The sequence below is a fragment of the Balaenoptera musculus genome, chromosome 1, assembly GCF_009873245.2.
Source record: "Balaenoptera musculus isolate JJ_BM4_2016_0621 chromosome 1, mBalMus1.pri.v3, whole genome shotgun sequence".
NCBI lineage: Eukaryota > Metazoa > Chordata > Mammalia > Artiodactyla > Balaenopteridae > Balaenoptera > Balaenoptera musculus.
In genome coordinates, this window is record NC_045785.1 from 127,227,219 (window position 1) to 127,251,111 (window position 23,893).

At 39.5% G+C, this 23,893-nt stretch overlaps 1 protein-coding gene across 15 annotated transcripts in view; it reads left to right on the forward strand.

Annotated features, from left to right (window-relative positions):
* The first annotated feature begins 337 nt into the window (after window positions 1-337).
* PRRC2C (proline rich coiled-coil 2C) overlaps window positions 338-23,893 on the forward strand; it is a 101,677-nt gene continuing 78,121 nt past the window's right edge. For 10 of the 15 annotated variants that reach the window (XM_036834212.1, XM_036834999.1, XM_036834472.1 and 7 more), the window contains exon 1: window positions 358-597. The gene's annotated coding sequence lies outside the window, so the exon portion shown is untranslated. Of the gene's footprint in view, window positions 598-23,893 lie in introns of all 15 variants that reach the window. The other 5 variants (XM_036834383.1, XM_036834641.1, XM_036835155.1 and 2 more) reach the window with 3 other exon arrangements.

A 23,893-nucleotide genomic window follows, 5' to 3' on the forward strand; every position in this document is an offset into this window, starting at 1 on the left:
AAATACCGAGATACTGCCAAATATCAAGGTTAAAGATTATGCATAGTTTAATTTTGATTCACACTGCCAAAGTGTTGTCTGAACCAATTCACACAACTATCCAGCACCTACAAGAGTGCTCACTTCCCTGAGGCATAACAACCTGTAATTGAGGTCTCTTTAAGAGTTCCTGGAGAGATCTCAGGCGAAATCTTCACCCTGCATCTTGAGCTCTGATCGCAGGAACTCCCTCGGTCCAGCAAGCGGCGCCGTCACCTTCCGTCGGGGTTGGGTCGCCACGGAGACCTCACGTGATCCGGCCGTCTCTGCGCCGGGGGGCGGTCTTGCGGGGATTTGCCTTACGTACGCCGCCGCATGACGTCGTACGTAGGGGCTGGCTAGCCGCCATCTTGCTTCTTTTTCTCGCTCGCTATCTCCCTCTCGAGAAGGAGTGAAAGTGCTTTGGCGGTTTGTCCATCCGCAGCTTCGGATCTCTGGGGCCTAGGGTCCTTCCAGCCGCCCCCTACCCCTAGTTTCCCCTTCCCCTTCCCCCTATCAGAGCTCTGCGGAGCCCCTCGAAGCGCGCAGACACACTCAGCTTGACACTCATCCTGGCCGGTAAGGAAAGCGAGGGCGTAGGAGCTGCGATCAAAGCGGGCCCTATCCGGGAGGGCTGGCGTGGGGCGGCCCGGGGCGTGGGAGCGCACCCCGACCCTGGCGCCCAGAGACGAGGGAGCCGCGTGGAGAGGGCCTTGGGTCCGGGCATCCTCTTTTTCTCTTTGGCTACCATCATCTCTGCTTCTGGGGGAGCCTCGGCCTCCTGCTTGGGGAGCGGGAAAAACCGGAGTCAGACCCGCCCCATGTGGTCTGCAGCGGGAGTTCCGGACCCGTCGGCCTCCTCCCACTCAGGCCCTGTAGGGGGATTACGCGCGTTGCCGGGTAAGGGAAGGGAGTTTCCTTTCCGCGGGATAGGCGGGTGCGCGGTCTCTTTTCCTAGTGTGGGCATGTGTCCCCCCAAACAACTCGGGGGCTCATCTACGCTCTTTAATGCCTACCTCTTCTTCATGGTTAGTGAGGGTGAAATTTGCAATGAGTAGTGTGCGGGAGAGACCGGGTTAAAGGCCGGGCTCGGTGAGAGGCGCTTCGGGGAATGAGGACCAGTCCCACTTCCGCTAGGGACGTGCTGCCCCAACTCCAGAGGCGGGTTCGGATAGTCTTTTCTCACCCTAGGCCTCTCCATCCCCTAACCTGCTTGGTGAATCTCCGCAGCTTCCTCTCTTGAGATAGCATTAGTGTTGGTGTTACGGTAAAGGCCCCACTTTAGGGCTTGAAGAAAAGGGCATAGGGGGCCAATAGGAACACTGATAAATTCTTCCCTGCCTTGAGAGGACTGTGTCTAATTCCTTTAAAGGGATGTGTATATGTTTTGACTTGATCTGAGATTCTTTTGAGGTTTCCGACGTGTCTGATGTTTGCTGGCTTCTAAGGCTAGCCGGATTTCCGCATTGACCGATCTTCAGCGTATGTCCATAGATTCATACCTCGCCAGGGTACTTGGAATTGTACAGTAGGCGGCTGTGCTGTAAGATTTTCATTTGGAATGCCCCCAGAAGAATCGGGATTCTTGATTAAATGCTTGATAGCTTATTCCCGCAAATAAAAATGATAAGGTGATAGTTAAACACCCACTAAGCCCAACTCCAGCATTTGTTAGAAGTAGATTAACCTCCTCTGTTGGTAATTAAGATGCTGCTCAGACTGGAGCCATTTTTAGGTGTGTGTCACAAATGCACTGCAGCATCATTTCTGGTCCACTTCAAATGCATTGATCCCCTAAAAAAAGGAATAGGTTGAATTTGAGTTTCTAGCATATAGTCAACTAGTAATTCTCTCCTTTAACATAATGGGATTTTCAGAATATAGGCTTTTTACTTTTACTCTTGTGTTTCGGTCTAGTGAACTTCTGTATGTGGCTGTTTTCCCTCCACTAGTTGACCTTTTACCATGTACTGAGCACAGAATTAAGCTCTTTACAGACATTCTCTTTGTTAATCCTACAGCAAGCCTTTGAGGGAGGTACTATCATCATCCCCATTTTACAGAGGAGGAAATGAAATCTGAGAAATTAAAGTAGTTTGACCAAGGTCACACGGCAGTTATTGATGGTGCTGTATAGATTCAAACCCAGATTGTCTAAACGCAAAGGGGATGCTCTAAGCTGTCAAACTGCCTCCCTGTTTCTTGTAATTTTGCAAACTATAGGAACTAAATAAGATACAGCATTATTACTTATTACTAGTTTTTGTTTTCCTTGACTCAGTATAGAAACATTGTTGCATGTGAAGGTTACAGTGTTCCAAGGTGTAAAAAATACATTATAGCTACTCTGGGGATAGAAAAGCCAGCGGAGTAAAACTCAAATGCTGTGGTATGACAGATAATTTTTAAATTTTGATATCTGGTCTATATTATTGATAAAATATTTCCTCATCTGTAAAATGGAGATGATAATAGCAGTAACTCCTTCAAAGGCTTGCTGTAGGTTTATCACAGATAATGTATGTAAAGAGCTTATTACTGTGCTCAGTACATAGTAAAAGTTCAACTAGTAGTGGAAGGAGAATGACAGAATACTGGTAGAAGAAAATACTCTTCTTCCAAGCAGTGGGTAACCTGTATATTCTCAGAATGGAGTATACCTTTGGAACTTAAGAAATAGTTTTCCTTTTTTTTTTTTTTTTAAGGCTTTTTTAGACTTAAATATCTTTTTTTTTTTCCTTTTTTTTTTACACTTATATATTGGGTTTTGTTTCTTAAAGATTTCTTCATGTTCTAGAGTCAGTACCTCTGGGATCAGTATATTGGGCATAGCTGAAAATACAGAAGTTCTGCCTCATTCAAGTCCCTGTCTCCCCTCTACCCCTACCCCACCCCACCATCCTTATGGTAAAATGTCTTTGAAGATTATATTATGTCCTCCTCTCCCTCCAAGTGGTTTCCTTCTTCCCCCAGCCCCCAAACACCACTTCAGTTTGTAATTCAGTTGAGGAACTCATTTTTCAGATGCTATTTATGCCATATTTGTGTAAGGCACGAATTGATCTTTCATAAAATGTTGACACAAACTGGTATAGAACCCTATTCTTACCATGAAGGAGATCCAAAAGTTGTGTCTGCCTGAGTTATGACTAATATACTTTCAGTAAAGCGAGCCTTGTCATCTTATGAATAGGCTGACACAATGAAAGCTTGTCTCAGTCTGTGTTAACTGTTGCTTAGAAGTCTTGAGAATTAATAAGTTAGTTTTGAGTCATAACATTTAAAAATTCTCAATAATGCCATTGATGCATCAGTCAGGACATCTTTTGGGGTAAAAGTGTTCTCTAGAGACAGTGATTTCAGTAAATTTTTTATTGTATGTGTGTCCTCCCCCCTTCCCCAAAGGCTAAATATAGTCTGACCTTTTTGCCCGTTATATTTCTAGTCATTATTTTGCTCTAGATTGACAGAATGCCTGTCACATTTGGGGCCTTTGTGTGCGCATATTTTCTGGCAAATCAGAATAAGGGCTATTACTGAGTTTCAACAGTTGTCTAGTTGACAAAAACTTTTAGGTGGTTAGCCTATACCTAGAGTTGAACACAAGATAGCAATGGAATTATTACTGTCAATGTAATATACTCACCCATGTGTGGTGCTGCTAGGTGCTCTGCATTAAAGAAGAGCAGGACATAATCAGCATTTGTGAAGCACATCTAGTATTTAAAGAACACTATTAGGTTTTTTTTTTTTTTTTTTTTTTGGCTACGTTGGGTCTTTGTTGCTGCGCACAGGCTTTCTGTAGTTGTGGCGAGCGGAGGCTACTCTTCGTCGCGATGCACAGGCTTCTCATTGCGGTGGCTTCTCTTGTTGCGGAGCATGGGCTCTAGGCACGCAGGCTTCAGTAGTTGTGGCACACGGGCTCAGTAGTTGTGGCTCGCAGGCTCTAGAGCACAGGCTCAGTAGTTGTGGCACACTGGCGGCTTAGTTGCTCCGTGGCATGTGGGATCTTCCCGGACCAGGGCTTGAACTCGTGTCCCCTGCATTGGCAGGCATATTCTAAACCACTGCGCCACCAGGGAAGCCCCAATACTGGGTATTATTTACATAACATTATATAGTAGTTTTCTACTTACTTGTCTGCGTTCTGATATTACTCTGTCTTACTTTGCTAGACTGTTTCCGTGTCTTATCACTTTGTACAGTGGTTGGCATGTATCTAGAGTTTATTATATGTTATTGAATAAATGAGATTAGGAAACAAAGATTAGACCCACAACTAAGGTTCAACTGACAAATGTCTTAGTGGAGCAAAAGAATACCCCAATCATTTTTCCCCGTTTATTTACCTATTAGAATAGTATCAGATGCTTTCAAATAGTTTGTGTTTATGTTCTGTACATTGTGAGATTTTTTTGCATCAGATTATCCTTACTAATTTTTAGGTTTATTCAACAAACATTACAGGTTCTTTTAATTTTGTAAGGCACAGTGCATGAGAGGAAAATGGCTTTTGGTTCGTACTGCCAAGATGTTCACAGTCTTAAGGATTAATATTAAAAGTTATCATGTGATCTTTGGATTCATACCAGAAGATAAAAATAAAGATATAGAGACAGGTAATGGAAATTTGGAGCAGAAAATTCATATATGGAAAATTGTCCATAGTATAGGTCGAATGCCCAGTTGGTTACAAGTAAAGGCATGATGGCCAGGAGAGACTAAGAATAATTGTAATTATTAATATTTAGTGAGCACTTACCATGCCAGGCACTGAGCTAAGAACACTTTGAGGATTATCTCTTTCATTCCATACATTAAGCCTAGAATGTGGATTATTTTATTCCCATTACACAACTAGAAAACTGGATTTAAACAGAGTTAGTAATTTGTTCATAGTTACTTAGGTAGTAGGTGAGATTCGAATCATTGACCCAGAGCCTGAGTGCTTAACTTCTGTACTGCATGGATTTCCCAGTGGCCAGTGTTTCTCAAACTTTAGTCATTCACAATTTTTGCTTTATCTTCAAACCATCTGTCAATATTTTTCTTTAATTCAGCTTACTATCTTCTAATTGAGTTTAAAAGAAAAATTTATGTGATTATTTGGTGTTAGAGTTTTTTCCCCTCAACATGTGTTAAAGTAAACACGTAATTTTAAATATTCCTCTATGGACTACTTAAAATCATCTAATATACCATCAGTACTCATTTGTATCCCACCCTTTGGGACATAACTGCTATAAGAAATGAATACTGCATAGGATCAGGCAGCAGTTGGAATTAATGAAGGCCAGAAGTGATGAAAGCCTAAAAATAGAATAGATTCATCAAACAGGAAATGGCAGCATTACAGGAGTAGAGATATAAATTAGAGTCTTAACTACATACTTGGGACAACCATTTCCAGGATGAACTGCAAAGTGGATTGGGTTTATTTAGACAGAGAAATGTAACAGGATAGGATGTCTAAGACAATCTATGGCAAGAGAAGGAGAACAAGAATGAATAACTTAAGACAGAAAACACTACAGAAATCAGGGTGGAAGAGGAAAATCTCTAAAATAGGATTGTGACAGCCAAATGTAGCAGAGTTCAGAAAAATATGTGAGAAATGGCTCTTGGATTTGGCTTGAGTGATCCTTGGTGACCCTAAGGATTTAAGTCAAGTAATGAGGCTGAAAGGTTAAGCAGGGAGGAATAAGTAGTGAGACCTCTTGATTTTTAGGTGTGTTGAATACTCAAAATGAGCTCTGGACTAGGAGTTTGAAAACCTGGGGTTAATCCTTTTGTCACTTGGGGGCAAGTGACTTGGCTTCTTCAAATTGTGGATACACTGTATTCATCTGGAAAATAAGGATAGTACCTGTTTCCCCTATCTTAGAGGATTGTTACAAAGATCACATTAAATGTGTTTCTTATACTTTTTGAGTTTAATATCCTTTGATATCACATGAGTCTTAACCACATTTAAAACAAAAGGGACACATGAAAAGTAGAAAGTTGAAGGTAAAGGGAGGATAGGTCCTCAACGAGATTGGAAGATCTCCTCATGGTGCATATGTAGTTGGAGAATGGGTGTCTAGGGAAGTTAATAATCGATCTTCCTTCCTCCTTCTTTCCTAATGAACGATCTGAAAATGCAGGGTTGCTGTATATGGTTGTATACAGGGCTGCTGTATATGGTTGTACCATTTGTGCACTGCACAAAGATGCCTGGCTGAAGGAGGCAGCAAGGACTGAAACCTAGCCCTTGGTCTGCTTTCAGAGTCCTGTGCCCTGGCTAGGCCTCCAGCTTCTCATTGCGGTGGCTTCTCTTGAGGACTGTTAACAATGTCCAGCAGCATGTCTAGGAGTAGGGAGTTGGTGGGAGGCACAAAGCAGCTGGATCAAATAAGAAATTAGAGTTGTGCCAGGCAGGTGTAAAGAAAAGCAAGGGAGATGAGGATACTGCCAGGAGAATGGTTAGATTAACATTTCATGGAAGTCTAAATCAGAGTGAAGTAAGACAAGCTGGAAAAAAATGAGGAGAGGAGAAGGTGGAAATTGTGCCTCCACTTCTCTTCTCCCTCCCAAGACATCAGCCCTCTCACCAAGATGAGTACCTGTATCTTCCCAGAGGGTGTGTTTTTCTGTTTGCACAAAGGCCCTATGGAGGCCAGTGCTCTGAAAGGCTCCTTAAGGAGACATATTAAGGATATGTTTAGAACAACATCAAAAACATTTGGGAGACTGGAGAAATGGTCACTAGGAACAGAAAGCTTAGAACTTATTATGAAAATAGGTTAAGTAGTTGCCCAACAGCAAGTACAGAATTCCAGTTTATCCAGTGTATTTTTAAAGATGGGCATTGTAACTTTTTTTTTTTTTTAATCCTGTGCTCTTTTTTTTTTAATTTATTTTTGACTGTGTTTGGTCTTCGTTTCTGTGCGAGGGCTTTCTCTAGTTGTGGCAAGCGGGGGCCACTCTTCATCGCAGTGCGCCGGCCTCTCACTATCGCGGCTTCTCTTGTTGCGGAGCACAGGCTCCAGACGCGCAGGCTCAGTAGCCGTGGCTCACGGGTCTAGTTGCTCCGCGGCATGTGGGATCTTCCCAGACCAGGGCTCGAACCCGTGTCCCCTGCGTTGGCAGGCAGATTCCCAACCACTGCGCCACCAGGGAAGCCCTGCATTGTAACTTATTAAGTGTTTCTAGTAATTTGGAAACAAATAATGTTTATTAAAATATCATATGTAGATTATCAACTTTCCAAGAGCAAAGAGAATATATGAGTAAAACTATACTTAACATTTTAATCTTTAAAAAAACCACTTTATACTTTTTCAGTTGCAATTACAATTTACATTTTTGGCAATATGACTATTGTTGCTTGGCCTGTATATGTATATATTTTTAATGTTATTTTGATGTTTGAGCTTTTTTTTTTTTTGGCTGTGTTGGGTCTTCGTTGCTGCGCACGGGCTTTCTCTAGTTGTGGCGAGCGGGAGCTACTCTTCATTGCGGTGCGCGGGCTTCTCATTGCAGTGGCTTCTCTTGTTGTGGAGCACAGGTTCTAGGCGCGTGGGCTTCAGTAGTTGTGGCACGAGGGCTCAGTAGCTGTGGCTCATGGGCTCTAGAGCTCAGGCTCAGTAGTTGTGGCACACGGGCTTAGTTGCTCCGCAGAATGTGGGATCTCCCCGGACCAGGGATCAAACCCGTGTCCCCTGCATTGGCAGGTGGATTCTTAACCACTGTGCCACCAGGGAAGTCCCTTGGCCTGTAGTTTTAAGTAACTTTTTAATGTTAGGTTTAAACTTTGTAGATCTTAATTGAACATAATATGAAGAATTACTTCTGAAATGGGACAGATAGAGGAATTTTATTTTAAAAGCAGGGAAAGGATGTTATTGAAATAAGCCTTTTGACAGAGATGTGGAAGGTTAGTTATATTGCTGTATAAGTGTTAAAATTTCAATTAAGAAAAATTGGATTTTTTGATATGTGTAGTTACATGTAGCCCACACCACAATTAGGATGCAGAATGTAGAAAGATGAAATATCTCCCCACTGTAGAATCAGAGTCTTCTGACATTTTGGAGACACAAAATATCTCTCCTGATGAAGAAAGAACTATTGAGTAAGGATTCAAAAGTCAAGAATAGCTTATATGTGCTGATTGCTTGATTTCCTGACCTGACCAAAAAATAAATAAATAAATTTCTTTGGTTGTGTAGTTATATTTATGACAAATTTGAAAACATGGGAAAAAATGAAAGTACAAAGTAGGAGAAAGAGATGGGTAGGTTAACATGTCTCAAGACAGATCATTTTAATGGTAGAGGAATAGAGCCAGTGCTTGGTGGGGAGGGATGCTAAACAATTCTCTACACTTAAAAATTTAAACTTACAATTCCAACCCTTAAAGGCAGCACTTTAGTTATATGAAAGGTTTAGAATAATTCATGATGTTGGATGAGCATCTTGAACAGAATGCTTCTCTTTTTCTTCCATAAAATCCAACATACTTGCCTTTCAAAAAATTAAGTTGACTAAAATTATTTATGCATTAGTTTTTATTTATTATGTATAAGTTTTGAAAATGTTATTACCGTTTATTAAGCTCATTATTAAGTACCAGACACCATCTAACAGCTTTATACACACTTAAATCTCACAACAGACTAGAAGATATAGCCAACAGATGAGAAAATAAAAATTCAGGATTATATTTAATGACTGTGGAAATGCTTATGCCATAATATGTGTATGCCACAATTATGCTATAAAAACACCTAGCTACTAAATGTTAGAGCTGGGGTTTAAACTGAATCTGTTGTAAGAGAAGTAATTGTGTAATACGAACAGTTTTAAAATACTACAAGTTGTCCAAAAGAGTGCTCTGGCAGTCAACTTATAGAGTAAGTGATAGACACACAACTTTACTTTGCTGGGATAGTAATTTATAATACAGAAGATTTGATAGCTACATTTCTTTTCTGATAAGGCTTTCTTGGCCCCAGAAACTTAATTCACATATTTCAGTTTCTAAGAACGGTCTGAGCCCTTCTACCATTTTGATTAAAACTGCAACAGATTTATTTGTATTACACTTTGTTTTTAAAAATAACAATTTTTAATGCTTTTGCTGTAGTGCTATTTGTAGTAGAGGCAGTCAACATGGTGATATTCTTAACTTTACTGTTATAATAGCAAATGATCTTAAAAATATTGGATGTCACTCTAACTTTATTTTTTTTATTTTTTTATTGAAGTGTGGTTGATTTATAATGTTGTATTAGTTTCAGGTGTATAGCAAAGTGACTCAGTTATACACACATATATATATATTCTTTTTCACATTTTTTTCCATTATGGGTTATTACAAGATGGTGAATATAGTTCCCTGTGCTATACAGTAGATCCTTGTTGTTTCTCTTTTATATATAGTAGTGTGTATCTGTTAATCCCCAGACTCCCAATTTATCCCCCCACCCTTTCCTCGTTGGTAACCATGTTTGTTTTCTATGTCTGTGAGTCTTTTTCTGTTTTGTAAATCAGTTCATTTGTATCAGTTTTTTGAAGATTCCACATGTAAGTGATATCATATATTTGTCTTTCTCTGATTTACTTCACTTAGTGTGGTAATCTCTAGGTCCATCCATGTTGCTGCAAATAGTGTTATGTCACTCTGACTTTAGAATTACTAAGTGTTATAACAGTTAGCAATGGAAGTGACCTTAGAAGTTGACCAGTTCAACCTCTCACTCAAAGCAGAAGTTACCTTTTAAAATATTTTTGATAAAGGCTTATCTTGCTGTTGCTTGGAACATATCTGGTGCCCAGGAAGACACTGTAGTCAACCTTTAACAGTCACATTTTAATATCTTATAAATTTCCAAATATTTGAACACCATGATAGCATTCAAACCTCTTCACTTTCTCTTGGCTTCCATCATCTGCACGAGGATTTGGCTTTCTTTTCAGAGCTCTTTTTGTCCTACAAAGAAACAGTTATGTATCTCTTCACGAGAGTTACTGTTTCTCTAAAAAACAAAACAAACTCTGGGGATGAGACAGCAGGAGAGATAGGGAGAGATGTCTGAGCTTATTTCCTAGAAGCATCCTTCTCTCACATACCTCATGGCATTGTGGCATTTTGTGCCTCAGCAAAATTACTTATCACTTCATTTCATAGCTCTTTGGGTTGCTTGGCTAATGGTGAAAGTAGAGAATGAGTTTAAGATATAACTTGTTCCCACCTATGGGTAAGCTGAACAGTTATGAAGTTTTTCTTTTGTATCCAATTTAGTTTGTTTTTAATGTTTGTCTTAATGAAGACCAGAATTGAACGTAATGCTCTAAACAATGTGATAAACACAAGATTCAGTAGAACTGTCACAATTCCAGATTTGTGCATTAGATTTCTATCAAAGTAGCAATTTTTGTAAAGCAGTGCTGTCACACTACTAGCTGTCACTAACTGTCCTGTTTTATATGAACAGACTGGGTCTGTATTCTGTATTTATGAAATTCAGTTCTTGAGCTATGACTAACTACTTATTCTTAAATCCAATTTAATTCTATCCAGCATTCCAAGAAAGTCATTAAATCTTAAGAAAGTCATTAAGTGCATTGTTACTCTTTCAGATGTTTGTGTCATATGTGATGTCTACTTTCCAGGTCTTTATTCAAGTTTTTGACAAGAGGCTTTGAAAAGGACAGGGTCCAATATATTAGTTTTTCTGGTCATATTACTTCATATTGACTTACTTGAATATAAAATAATTTTCAGCCTCAAATATTCTATGATCCTCATTTGTATTTAAGGAGTGTATAAAGACTAGTACCTTGATTAATGTGTTTAAAGTCAAACTGGGGGGGAGGGGGAGTTAATCAAAAGTAAACTTTTTAGAAAGGTAATATTTTACATTATAACTCAACTATACTCCAATAAAAATTAATTAAAAAAAATTTTTTTTTAAAAAGTGAGTGCTGATTGACCTGGAACTCAGAGGAGTGTGGTGAATGTCTTGACTTTTTTATTTTAAATGGAAAATTTAGTTAAAATTTGAGTGATAAAATGCTGTTTTCTGAAGTTAGTACATCAATCCCCTCTATCTTTGTTAGCTCCAGCTACCATAAGAAAATACCATAGGCGAGGTGGCTTAAAAAACAGAAACTTATTTTTCACAGTTCTGAAGGCTGGAAGTCCAAGATCAGGGTGCCAGTGTAGTCGGGTTTGGCTGAATGCCTTCTAGCTGAGTCCTCGCACGGCTGAGAGAGAGCTCTGATGTCTCTTCCTCTTATAGGAGAACTAATCCCATTATGAGGCCCCACGCTCATCACCTCACTTAACCCTAATTACCTCCCAAAGGTCCCAGCTCCAAATACTTTCTATTACATTGGTAGTTAGGGCTTCAACATATGAATTTTGGGGGGACACAGTTCAGTTCATAGTAACCCCCCTTTTATAGTCTATAGTGCATTGATTTTTATGCTTTTTACATTGTTATACTTCAAAATAATGTTTCTACAACAGTTAGAATACATTCATTAATTGAGATATTACTATGTTTTGTTGCTTTAATTTTTTTAATTTTTTTATCCTTGATATTCAACTCTGTATTGTAACGGAGTAAGTTTTTTTTTTAATTAATTTATTTTTTGGCTGTGTTGGGTCTTCATTGCTGCTCACGGGCTTTCTCTAGTTGCAGCAAGCAGGGGCTACTCTTCATTGCAGTGCACGGGCTTCTCATTGCGGTGGCTCTAGGTGCGCGGGCTTCAGAAGTTGTGGCACATGGGCTCAGTAGTTGTGGCTCGTGGGCTCTAGAGCGCAGGCTCAGTAGTTGTGGCACACGGGCTTAGTTGCTCCACGGCATGTGGGATCTTCCCGGACCAGGGCTCGAACCCGTGTCCCCTGCATTGGCAGGAGGATTCTTAACCACTGCACCACCAGGGAAGTCCCCAGAGTAAGTTTTGATAAGAAAAACTTGAATCTTTTAAAATCTCTTAACCTCAAATGACATGTTATTTATTATTATGTATTTTAAAGGTTTGATGCTTGTCTCTTCTATAATGAAAATTGAGTTCTGATTTTCATATGGTGAGGTTATCTTGGTTACTGGCTTTGACAGTAATCTTGGCTCCATCACTTCCTAGCCTTATGAGTTTTACTTCTCTAAGGTGGTTTCTTCACTGGTAAGTTTTGGTGACTTGGGCTTTGAGCTCTTCTTATTTCCAGTCTGATATTTTTACATTCTAAATCTCTAGAGCTCAGATTTTTAAAATTTGGCTTCAAGAAACATTACAAAATTAGAATGTATAGAACTTGGATCCCTCTTTATGTTAGAAATGGGAGAAATAAATATCAAAGATTATTCAGGGTTTTAAACTGGAGGTTAGGGAAAATGGTTATGGTGAAATTGGGAAGAACATGTTTGGGAAAGCAGATAAGCTTTTAGACTTTTTTGGGGGTTGGATAATCGTAATCTCAAAGAAATGTAAAAATAATACAGAGAATTTCCATATTCGTTCATCCATATTCCCTGATTGTTAATAGTTTACTGTATTTGTTTTACCATTCTCTGTGTGTACATGTACCTATGCACACACTCACGCATATTATATGTTCTTGACCTTTAATGTCTTGGTCTAAACCCTGTCATTACCTGAAACGTTACATTCAAATCACAAGCTCCTATGCCTCCACTTTTCTCATTCAGTACATTTTCTCCTGCTGTTTTTATTAAATGAACAGAGCAATCCATAGTAAGCTTGACTCAGCAAGCATTCAGTAATCACTACTGTTAAGAGCTTTTATTCAATCTTTTCAACATTTCCAGTTCCTTCTCCTCTCCTCCTTATTTTTTTCCAGCTTGTCTTACTTCACTCTGATTTAGACTTCCATGAAATGTTAATCTAACCATTCTCCTGGCAGTATCCTCATCTCCCTTGCTTTTCTTTACACCTGCCTGGCACAACTCTAATTTCTTATTTGATCCAGCTGCTTTGTGCCTCCCACCACTCCCTACTCCTAGACATGCTGCTGGACATTGTTAACAGTCTTCAAACTGCACAGGCTTGGGAATACTGTATATCCCTGGTTTCCAGCTTCTACTAAGGTTTCAGTGCTGCCTGTCAATGCCTCATTTTACTAGTTGGGTGTCTTTTCTCCCAGTTCTTTGCAAATCTTTTCCAGCCTTCTCAAATCTCCACTCAGTTGATGAGATCAGCATGTCTCTTTTTCATTTGTTCCTAGTAGTGCCTGATTAGTAGGCACTGGGTGAATATTTTTTTTGCGTGGATGGCGGAATTAAACGTTTTTAGTGTGTAGTTCTGTCAAGAAACTTAAGTGAAGATGTTTTGTTCTATATGCAACTAAAAATGAATGTCTAAAGATTGTAGCTTGAAGGAAGGATTTGGTTGGGAATTATCCTTACTGAAGCAGTGAACAGTAGATGAGATGGCTAAAGAGGTAAGCACATAGAGAAGAGAGAGCTGACAAAAGCAGTTAACATTTATGTAGAGGGATAGGAAAAAAAAATGAGGCAGATGTCAGTCACAGAAACCAATGAAAATGGTTTACACAGAAGCTCTTTATTTTTATATTTGTATGTGATACTTGACTGTTACTAGTATATATTCTTCCTTTATTTGTTCAATAAAACATTTGTTGAATGTGTCCAGCATGCTCATCTGGAAATGGTTGCAGTTTCTTTTTAATGTTAACAATTTGAGTGGGACATTGTGCTGTGTTTCCCAGAGGAACTAAACAATAACCATAAGAATAAGGAGGAGGGCCTCCTTGGTGGCGCACTGGTTGAGAGTCTGCCTGCCAATGCAGGGGACATGGGTTCGAGCCCTGGTCTGGGAGGATCCCACATGCCGCGGAGCGACTGGGCCCGTGAGCCACAACTACTGAGCCTGCGCGTCTGGAGCCTGTGCTCCGCAACAGGAGAGGCTGCGATGGTGAGAGGCCCGCGCACCGCGATGAGGAGTGGCCCCCGCTTGCCGCAACTAGAGAAAGCCCTTGCACAGAAACGAAGACCCAACACAGCCATAAATAAATAAATAAATAGATAGATAGATAGATAGATAGAATAAGGAGGAAAGAGGTAAACAGAGGCTGGATACATAGAAGCCCATGGAGGCCAGAAAGATTATGATTCTGTTATTTAATTGAATTTTGCAAATTGGTGATTTACAAAAGTATGAGGTTCCTCCCCCCCCAAATATACTAGATTTTAAATATCACTTAATATTTTTGGTATCGAATACTTTTAATCCTTTTGTAATCGTAGGTGAGTCACCTTAGAATCTTACAATTTTTGGCACTGCTGGAATTTTAGAGGTGGTACCTAATCTCTTGATGTGGAAATCCCTTACAGATTTTTTTTTCCCATAAATTTTCAGCCTACAATACCTTTCATGAAAACCATCTTTTTGTTACCACTGTTTTGTTATTCTTTCATTTCAAAAAGTTGATGTTTATATTATGGTAAACTGCTGCCTTCCAAATTTCCCTTGGACCTTTTGGAAACAGTCTGTTGGCTTTTTTTTTTTTTTTTTTTTTTTTTTTAATTTTATTTATTTATTTATTTACTTATGGCTGTGTTGGGTCTTCGTTTCTGTGCGAGGGCTTTCTCCAGTTGCGGCAAGCGGGGGCCACTCTTCATCGCGGTGCGCGGGCCTCTCACTATCGCGGTCTCTCTTGTTGCGGAGCACAGGCTCCAGACGCGCAGGCTCAGTAATTGTGGCTCACGGGCCTAGTTGCTCCGTGGCATGTGGGATCTTCCCGGACCAGGGCTCGAACCCGTGTCCCCTGCCTTGGCAGGCAGATTCTCAACCGCTGTGCCACCAGGGAAGCCCAACAGTCTGTTGGCTTTAAAAGCACAGGCTTCCTTTTTTTTTTTTTCTTTTTTTTCTTCCTTTCTTCCATCTTAACTTTTTTTTTTTTTTGGTCAAAAAAGTTAATATGTATTTATTGTTCAAAATTGGGAAAATGTAGGTGCATGTTTTGCTACATCTAATTTCAGTGAAAAAAAATGCTAGTTTCTTACCAGCATTGCTCAGTTACAGAACCTTGAATTTAGAGAGATGTTTACTTTCTCTTTCCTTAAACAGAGAAAGCGGGTGTGTTATTCAGAAAGTTTTGTTTTTGCAGACTGACCCTCAGCCCTTAATGATTTAGATTTTTTAGGTATATAGTAGACAGGGTAGTAATATAAAAAATAGAAGTTTTTTTTTTTTGGCCACGCCGCACAGCTTGAGGGTTCTCAGTTCCCTGACCAGGAATTGAACCTGGGCCACGGCAGTGAAAGCCCAGAATCCTAACCATTAGGCCACCAGGGAACTCCCTAAAAGATATTCTTAATAGCATACAAATAATAAAAAGCTTTCCAAATTAAAAGGGATAAAGTAGAGGATATAGTTCCTTTGGTCTCTTATAGCTGTGCCATATGTTTTTTTGAAATCAGAAGCTGACTAGTTTGAAGAGAAATGCTCCTATTGAGCTTACAGTTTCAAGGGTTTTTTGAATTACTAATTTGTGTAAATTGTACCATTTTGTTACTTAAGATGTGGGTCTGCTGAATGCAGCCATGCATTTAGTCAGCAGTTGAGATTTGTTTTGGATTATTTTTCCCTCCATTGGCTCTTCATGACATTTAGAACAAACTCAGGGGCCATACTCCTTATCCTAGCCTAAGAGGTTCTGCAATATTTGACTTCTGCCTACTCTGACTTCCTCTACTTCCTTGTTTCCAAGATCAAAATTGGTTTGTTTTTCTGTGGTTCCCAACCATGGCTATACTTTAGAGACACTTGGGGAACTTTTTAGAGAATGCTATTGCCAGACCCAGCCCCAGAAATTGGTTTAACTGGTCTGGCAATGGGGCCTGGACATATAGTGTCTTTTAAAATCTTCCTGAATAAGTCTGTGCAGCTTGAGTTGAGAACCACTGATTGATTTTCTTAACTCATGTCCCCTTTTCATAGAGGTCTTCCAGACCTACAACATCCTATCTAAAGTCTCTTTCCTCTCTTTGCTGTCCCTTTACCCAGTTGAGTTTTTTCATTTCCATATTTTCATTTACTTGTTTATTTTTAAAACTTCCATGAAAGCAGGGACATCATCTGTCTTTTCATGATATATCCTAACATCTAAAACAACATTTGGCAGTTTATTAGTTCTCAACACATTTGTTGTATAAATGTTGAATGAATATTGTCACGGCAGCAATAGGGAGGTACTTTCAGAAGGCTTGTTGTTTCTGTGTAACCTGTAGAGGATTGCTTTGCTAAATTGTATTTCAGAGACTATACTAATTACTCCAGCAGGCTTTAAGAGAACATAGGTTTCATTATTTAAGGTTTTAGTATCCAAGGGCAAGAGCACACAAGAGAGAAGAAGATAGGTTGTCCCTTGGAAACGATGTTATAGATGTGGGTTAGGTTCTCCCTGCCAGTGCCCAAAAGGAGGAGGCATTTTTCATTACTACACTTGCAAGCACCTTTTATGATATAAGGAGGAATAATGACAGTGGTGTTATGCTCAATGAATGTTCACTTAAAGTAGGTTTGCACATGTATTTGGAGATTACTTTTTTCTGATTTTTATTTGTAATATAAACTACAGATCAGGCAGATCAGAAGTCAAGTGAACTCACCAACTATTATTTACCTTTAGTCTTTGATATTCTTTTTTTTTAAAAATAATTTTAGTCCTTTTTTTAAAAATTTATTCACTTATTTTTGGCTGCATTGGGTCTTCATTGCTGCACGCAGGCTTTCTCTAGTTGTGGTGAGCCGGGGGGCTACTCTTCGTTGTGGTGCGCGTGCTTCTCATCGTGGTGGCTTCTCTTGTTGCGGAGCACGGGCTCTAGGCGCACAGGCTTCAGTAGTTGTGGTGCGCAGGCTGTAGAGCGCAGGCTCAGTAGTTGTGACACATGGGCTTAGTTGCTCTTCGGCATGTGGGATCTTCCCAGACCAGGGATCGAACCCGTGTTCCCTGCATTGGCAGGCAGATTCTTAACCACCGTGCCACCAGGGAAGTTTTTAAATTCTTTTCTTTTTACTTAACCATAAACCGTGCATTTTTGCATTTTTTCTGGTCTTGAAACTGAGTTTTTTAAATTTCAAGTCATTGCTTTTTAAACCATTTGTTCTTTATTATTTTCTGTTACAAAATCAAAGTGCACTTATTGTTTAGATTTAGATATTGCAGTACATATAACAAAGTCAAAGTCCCTTATGATCAGCAGTATCTACTGCTGATAATTTGTGGTATGATTTTGTAAATTTTTCATACTCGTCATGTGTATTGTATTTTTCTTATTTAGCATATATGATTTTTAAAAATCAATCAGTACTATTTTACTTTATATCTTGAATATCTTTCTATACAAATCTCTGTGTGTCTTTATCTTAAACTAAACATGGCTAAAACAGAACTGTTGATTTCCCCTCTTCCCCTATTTTCCCTAAATCTGGTCTTCCCCACCTCACTTAAGGTCCAGTTTTTCAAGTTCATGACCCAGATTGTCCTTGATTCCTCTTTCTTAGCCTTCTATATCTAGTCTCCATTTTTCAACCACGGCCCCATCATCTTGTGTCTATGCTGTGGCAATCTATGATATCTCCACATTCCACCCTTGGCCCCCTGCAATCCATTCTCCACATTGTAGCCAGAATTTTATATATATATATACATATGTATATCTATATATATCTATCTATATATATATATATATTTTTTTTTTTTTTTGCTGCTCTGAGAGGCTTGTGGGATCTGTTCCCCAACCAGGGATTGAACCTGGGCCAAGGCAGTGAAAGCACCGAATCCTAACCTCTAGACCACCAGGGAACTCCCAGAATGCTATTTTTAAAACAAAGACAAGCCTTTGCTCAGAATTCAGTGGTTTCCCATTGTTTCAAAGATAAAATTTTTAATCCTAATAGGCCCACCTCATCCAACCTTGTTTCTCTCCTTCAACTGTCCCTTTCTTACTAGCTTCTGCTTCCCCAGCTTTTATATTTTTGAACATGGTTAGCATATCAGGGCCCGAGGTCCTTTGCATTTGGTTTTTCTTCAACCTTGAAGCTGCCTGCTTCCCCTTTAGAGCCAAGTCAGAAGCTCTCTCCTCAGAGAGGCCTTTAGTGATCAACTTATCTAAAGTAGTTCCACCCTTTCTAAAGTAGTTTCCACCCTTTCATGTTGTCCTGTTTGGTTTTATTTATGGCATTTGTCACCATCTGAAATGATTTTATTTACCTATTATTTAAATCACCAAACTAGAAAGTAAGACCCGTGAGAGCAGATTCTTATCCCTTCTATCTCCAGTCCACAGAATAGCATACATAGTAGGTGTTCAGTAAATGTTTCAAAATATGGATCACTTAATGACTGACATAGATTATAAATAAATTTTATCACATACCATATTGTAGTGCATATCCTTATGTGTATGTGTATTTTGCACACATTAGTATTTTTTTAGGATAGATTCTTAGACTTTGTTTTAAGCTATGCTGCTGGTTTCTAAACCATTCTTAGCTCTCTACCCAGGCCTTACAAAGCAGACCACGGGCTGGATTTGGCCATAGGCCTTAGTTTGCCAAAGCCTGCCTTTAGTTCATTGTAAATAGCATGTGAATTGTCTCTGTTTAATGTCAGAATTCCCTTGTGAAATCACCTGGGCCAGACACTTTGGGGGTGGGCAACTTTTGGACAACTTTTTTTTCCATCGTTTTTACCTGTTTATTTTGAGCCAAATCTGGTAATTTCTGTTTTCCTAGAAAACCCTTGTTTCAAAGCCTTCTCTTCATGTGTGTATTTTATATCATCTTTCTCATTCTTAGTGTTAACTTAAAATTAGAGTGATTCAGCTAATTTATATATTTTTTTTCCAAAAGAGCCAGCTCTTGAATTGATCAGTAGTTATTATTCTGTTTTTTATTTTAATTTGATTTTTCTTTTCTGCTTTTTTTGGGTAACTTTTAAAACATATTGTTTTGTCTGGTAATGAAAGTCCTTAAGAGCATTCCTTTGAATTATATGATTCTATGTTTTATGGTTTGAAAGAGGTGTGTTTTTCACTTTCAGTTGATTTTCTTCTACATTTCTAGTTTTGTCTATTAACTTTGGAGCCACAGGAATCTTAAACTACTTTCTTATCAATCCCAGGAACAAAAACCGTTTGTTGATTCCTTGTTTATTATGTTCTGACATTTTTTTTTTCTGCTCCGGTATGAGCTGTATTATTACATTGTTCTTCATTATTCCTTATCAGAGCTACTGATTTCTCCAATTTCATATCTTTCCAGCCTGTCTCCCTCCCTGCCATCCCTGCTCTCTTCCCTTGTACAAATTAAAAACACTACTGTAGGGACTTCCCTGGTGGGGCAGTGGTTAAGAATCCACCTGCCATTGCCAGGGACACGGGTTCAATCCCTGGTCCAAGAAGATCCCACATGCCATGGAGCAACTAAGCCCGTGCGCCACAACTGCTGAGCCTGCGAGCCACAACTACTGAGGCTGCATGCCACAACTACTGAAGCCTGCACGCCTAGAGCCCATGTTCCGCAGCAAGAGAAGCCACCGGAATGAGAAGCTCACGCACTGCAGCAAAGAGTAGCCCCCACTCGCCGCAACTAGAGAAAGCCCGCACACAGCAACGAAAACCAAATGCAACCAAAAAACACAAAACAAAACAAAAAAACTACTGTATATCTCCTATATTAATATTCTACTTTACTTCTGACATTTCTGGTCACCACGTGGAGAGCGGGGTTCCCCACACCAAGCAGATAGATTCTCCAGCCACTATCTGGGTGTCCTGAAATTTAACTCAATTCTGATCTAACTACCCAGAGGTAGCATCATATCCCAGAGATTAATAAGGGCTCAGTCCCACAAGACTGTCCTCCCGAATACTTCAGATGCCAGTTGAAAGTCCAGATTGTTAGGATTGTGCTGCTGGCTAACTGGCTGGCTGCTGTAAATCAGGTTTGATTAATTTGCTAGAGCAGTTCACAGAGCTCAGGAAAACAATTTACTTACTAGATTACTGCTTTATTAAAAAGATATTAAAGTATAGGAGTGAATGAAAAGATATACAGGGCAAGGTCCAGAAGAGTCCCAAGCACATGAGTTTTTGTCCCTGTGTAGTTTAGGGAGCTCCATCCTCCAGGAAGTGCTCCCAACCTTAATGGAAGCATGAATAATTAAATCTTTGGCCAATGGTGATTAATTCAACCTCCAGCTCCTCTTCCTTCCCTGGAGGAGAGGAGGATGGTGTTGAAAGTTCCAGCCCTCTAATCACTTAGTTGATTTCCCTGGCGACCAGCCCCCACCCCTAGAGGCCTTCCTGGAGTCACTACATTAACTTATCCTCAGGTGTGGTTGTAAGGGGCTTGTTATGAATAACAAAAGATACCTTTATCCTATTATTTAGGAAATTCCAAGGGTTTTAGCCCGGTCAGGAGTGGGGATGAAGACCAAGCATAATTTTCTTATAAATCACAATATCATACCTTGCAGTCTACACTCCACTTACAATAAATTTGTGTAAATATCTGTAATAACTTCATTTCTAATCCCTCTTTGTTTGCTTGGAATCTAGGGGTCCTTGATCTTTTTAAAAATATTTTTTATTGACATATAATAAACTGCACATACTTAAAGTATACTATTTGATGCTTTGCATCTACACATCATGAAACTCTTACCACAGTCAAGATAATGAACATATCAACAAAAATTTCCTTCTGTTCCTCCCAGTTCCTATCCATAGGCAATCACTGATCTGCTTCCTGTACCATAGATAAATTTGCATTTTATAGTGTCGACTGAAAAAAAAAGCACAACCTAAAAGTTGAGAATTACGTTTTATTTCACGGACAAAACTGAAGACTTAAGCCTGGAAGTTAGCCTTTCAGATAGCTCTTAGGGACTAGTCCAAAGAGGTAAGGGAGGAGCCAGGATATATAGAAGTTTTGCAACAAAACCCAGGTAGTTAGGACATCAAAAACGGTTACGGTTCATTAAAGAAAACCAGATGTCTCAAGTTAATTTAGCTCTTTTCTAGTATGGGAAGATGCAAGGGTCTGGGCTTATTGAAATCATTCCTTTGATATGCACCTTAACTATCTAGGGCCAGTATCCTCCTTTTCTCCATCCTGGATCCCCTCAGGGTGCACAGTGGCTGCTGTAGCTACTGGCTTGTTGGCTGGTGGCAACATCCTCTGTTTACTGATACGGGAGGCAACATTTTTCATCCGCAGTTGAATTCAGTATATAGTGTATATGTTGGGAGTCCAGCTTCTTTCCTTCACCATATAATGACTTTGAGATTTATCCATGTTGTTACATTTATCAGTAGTTCATTCTTTTTTATTGCTTGGGTATTCATTCCATTTATGTATATACCACAATATGTTTATCCAGTAACCTGTTCGTGAACAGTTGGGTTGTTTCCAGTGCTTGCCTATTACACATAAAACTATGAACCAGAGTACGAGTCTGAGTCTTCATATGGACACATGTTTTCATTTTCTTGTATAAACATTGGTAATGGAATTGGGATTGTATGGTTTTGGGATGTTTTTTCCTTTTTAAGAAGCTGCCAAACTGTTTTCCCAAGTGGTTATACCATTTTACATTCCCATGAGCAGGCTATGAGAGTTCCAGTTCTTCCACATCCTTATCGACACTTAGTATAATTATTCCGTAGTTTTAGCCAATACAGTAGAAGTATGGAGGTATCTTACTGTGGTCTAAATTTGCATTTCCCAAATGCTAATGGTGCTGAAATGCTAAATATCTTTACACGTGTTTATTTGCCACTTGTGTATCTCTGGTGAAGCGTCACATCCTGTGCCCTTTAAAAATAATTGGGTCATGTGTTTTATTACTGAGTTCTGAGAGTTTTGTACATATTCTGGATAAAAGTGTTTCGTCAGATATATGATCTGCAGATGTTTTTTCCCAGACAGTAGCTTGTGTTTTCACTCTCAACCATGAGAACTTTCAAAAGGCAAAAGTCTAGTTTAGAAATGTCATCTTTTATGGATTGTGGGCCCCGCCACCCCCCCCCCCCACCACCGCACGCGGCTTGCGGGATCTTAGTTCCCCAACCAGGGACTGAACCCACGCCTTTGGCAGTGAAAGCTCTGAGTCCTAACCACTGGACTGCCAGGGAATTCCCTATGAATTGTGTTTTTAGTGTACTATTTAAGAAGTCTTTATATATAACCCAGGGTCACAAAGATTTTCTCCTATGTTTTCTCTAGAAGTTTTTACAGTTTCAGGTTTTACCTTTTGTCTGTGGTCCTTTTTTAAAAATTTGAGATATTATTAACATATGATGTCATATAAGTTTAAGGTGTATTTTTGTGCATTTATATATTGCAGTGTGATTACCATTGTAGCATTAGCTTAAACCTCCACACATCACGTGCATAATTATCATTTACGATCTTAGCTCAAAAAATCTACAAACAATAAATGCTGGAGAGGGTGTGGAGAAAAGGGAACCCTCTTGCACTGTTGGGGGGAATGTAAATTGATACAGCCACTATGCAGAACAGTATGGAGGTTCCTTAAAAAGCTAAAAATAGAACTACCATACGACCCAGCAATCCCACTACTGGGCATATACTCTGTGAAAACCATAATTCAAAAAGAGTCATGTACCACAATGTTCATTGAAGCTCCATTTACAATAGCCAGGTCATGGAAGCAACCTAAATGTCCATCGACAGATGAATGGATAAAGAAGATGTGGCACATATATACAATGGAATATTACTCAGCCATAAAAAGAAACGAAATTGAGTTATTTGTAGTGAGGTGGATGGACCTAGAGACTCATACAGAGTGAAGTAAGTCAGAAAGAGAAAAACAAATACCATATGCTAACATATATATGGAATCTTAAAAAAAAAAGGTTCTGAAGAACTTAGAGGCAGGATAGGAATAAAGACGCAGACCTAGAGAGTGGACTTGAGGACATGGGAAGGGGGAAGGGTAAGCTAGGACGAAGTGAGAGAGTGGCGTGGACTTATATATACTACCAAATATAAAATAGATAGCTGGTGGGAAGCAGCCACATAGCACAGGGAGATCAGCTCGGTGCTTTGTGACCACCTAGAGGGGTGGGATAGGGAGGGTGGGCGGGAGATGCAAGAGGGAGGAGATACGGGGATATATGTATATGTATAGCTGATTCACTTTGTTATAAAGCAGAAACTAACACACCATTGTAAAGCAATTATACTCCAATAAAGATGTTTACCAAAAAAAAAAAGATCTTAGCAGCTTCGAAATACATATACCGTGTTGTTGACCATAATCATAATACTGTACATTAGCTCTCCAGAACTTAACCCATCTTCTAACTGCAAGTTTGTACCCTTTGCTATGGTCCATTTTGCATTGAGTTTTGTATATTTTTGTATTCATTCATTCATTCAGCTAGCTAGCTGCACTGGGTCTTAGTTGCGGCATGTGGGATCTTCGTTGTGGTATGTGGGATCTAGTTCCCTGAACAGGGATCGAACCCTGGGCTCCCTGCGTTGGGAGTGCAGAATCTCATCCACTGGACCACCAGGGAAGTCCCAAGTTTTGTATATCTTTCTATATTCTGTTCTGTTGATCTGTTTTACACTGTTATTACAGTGTCTTCATTGCTGCTTTATAAGTCTTGAAATCAGGTGACGTTGGCCCTCCAACATTATTTTTCTTTTTAAAATTCTTTTGCTTATTGTAGAAAAATTCCCTCTGAGGTTTTGTTTGGGATTGCTTTGAATCTGCAGATAAACTTGGCAAGAATTGACATCTTATTATTGGGTCTTTTGACTCACAGACATGACCTATCTCCATTTATCTAGGTCTTCT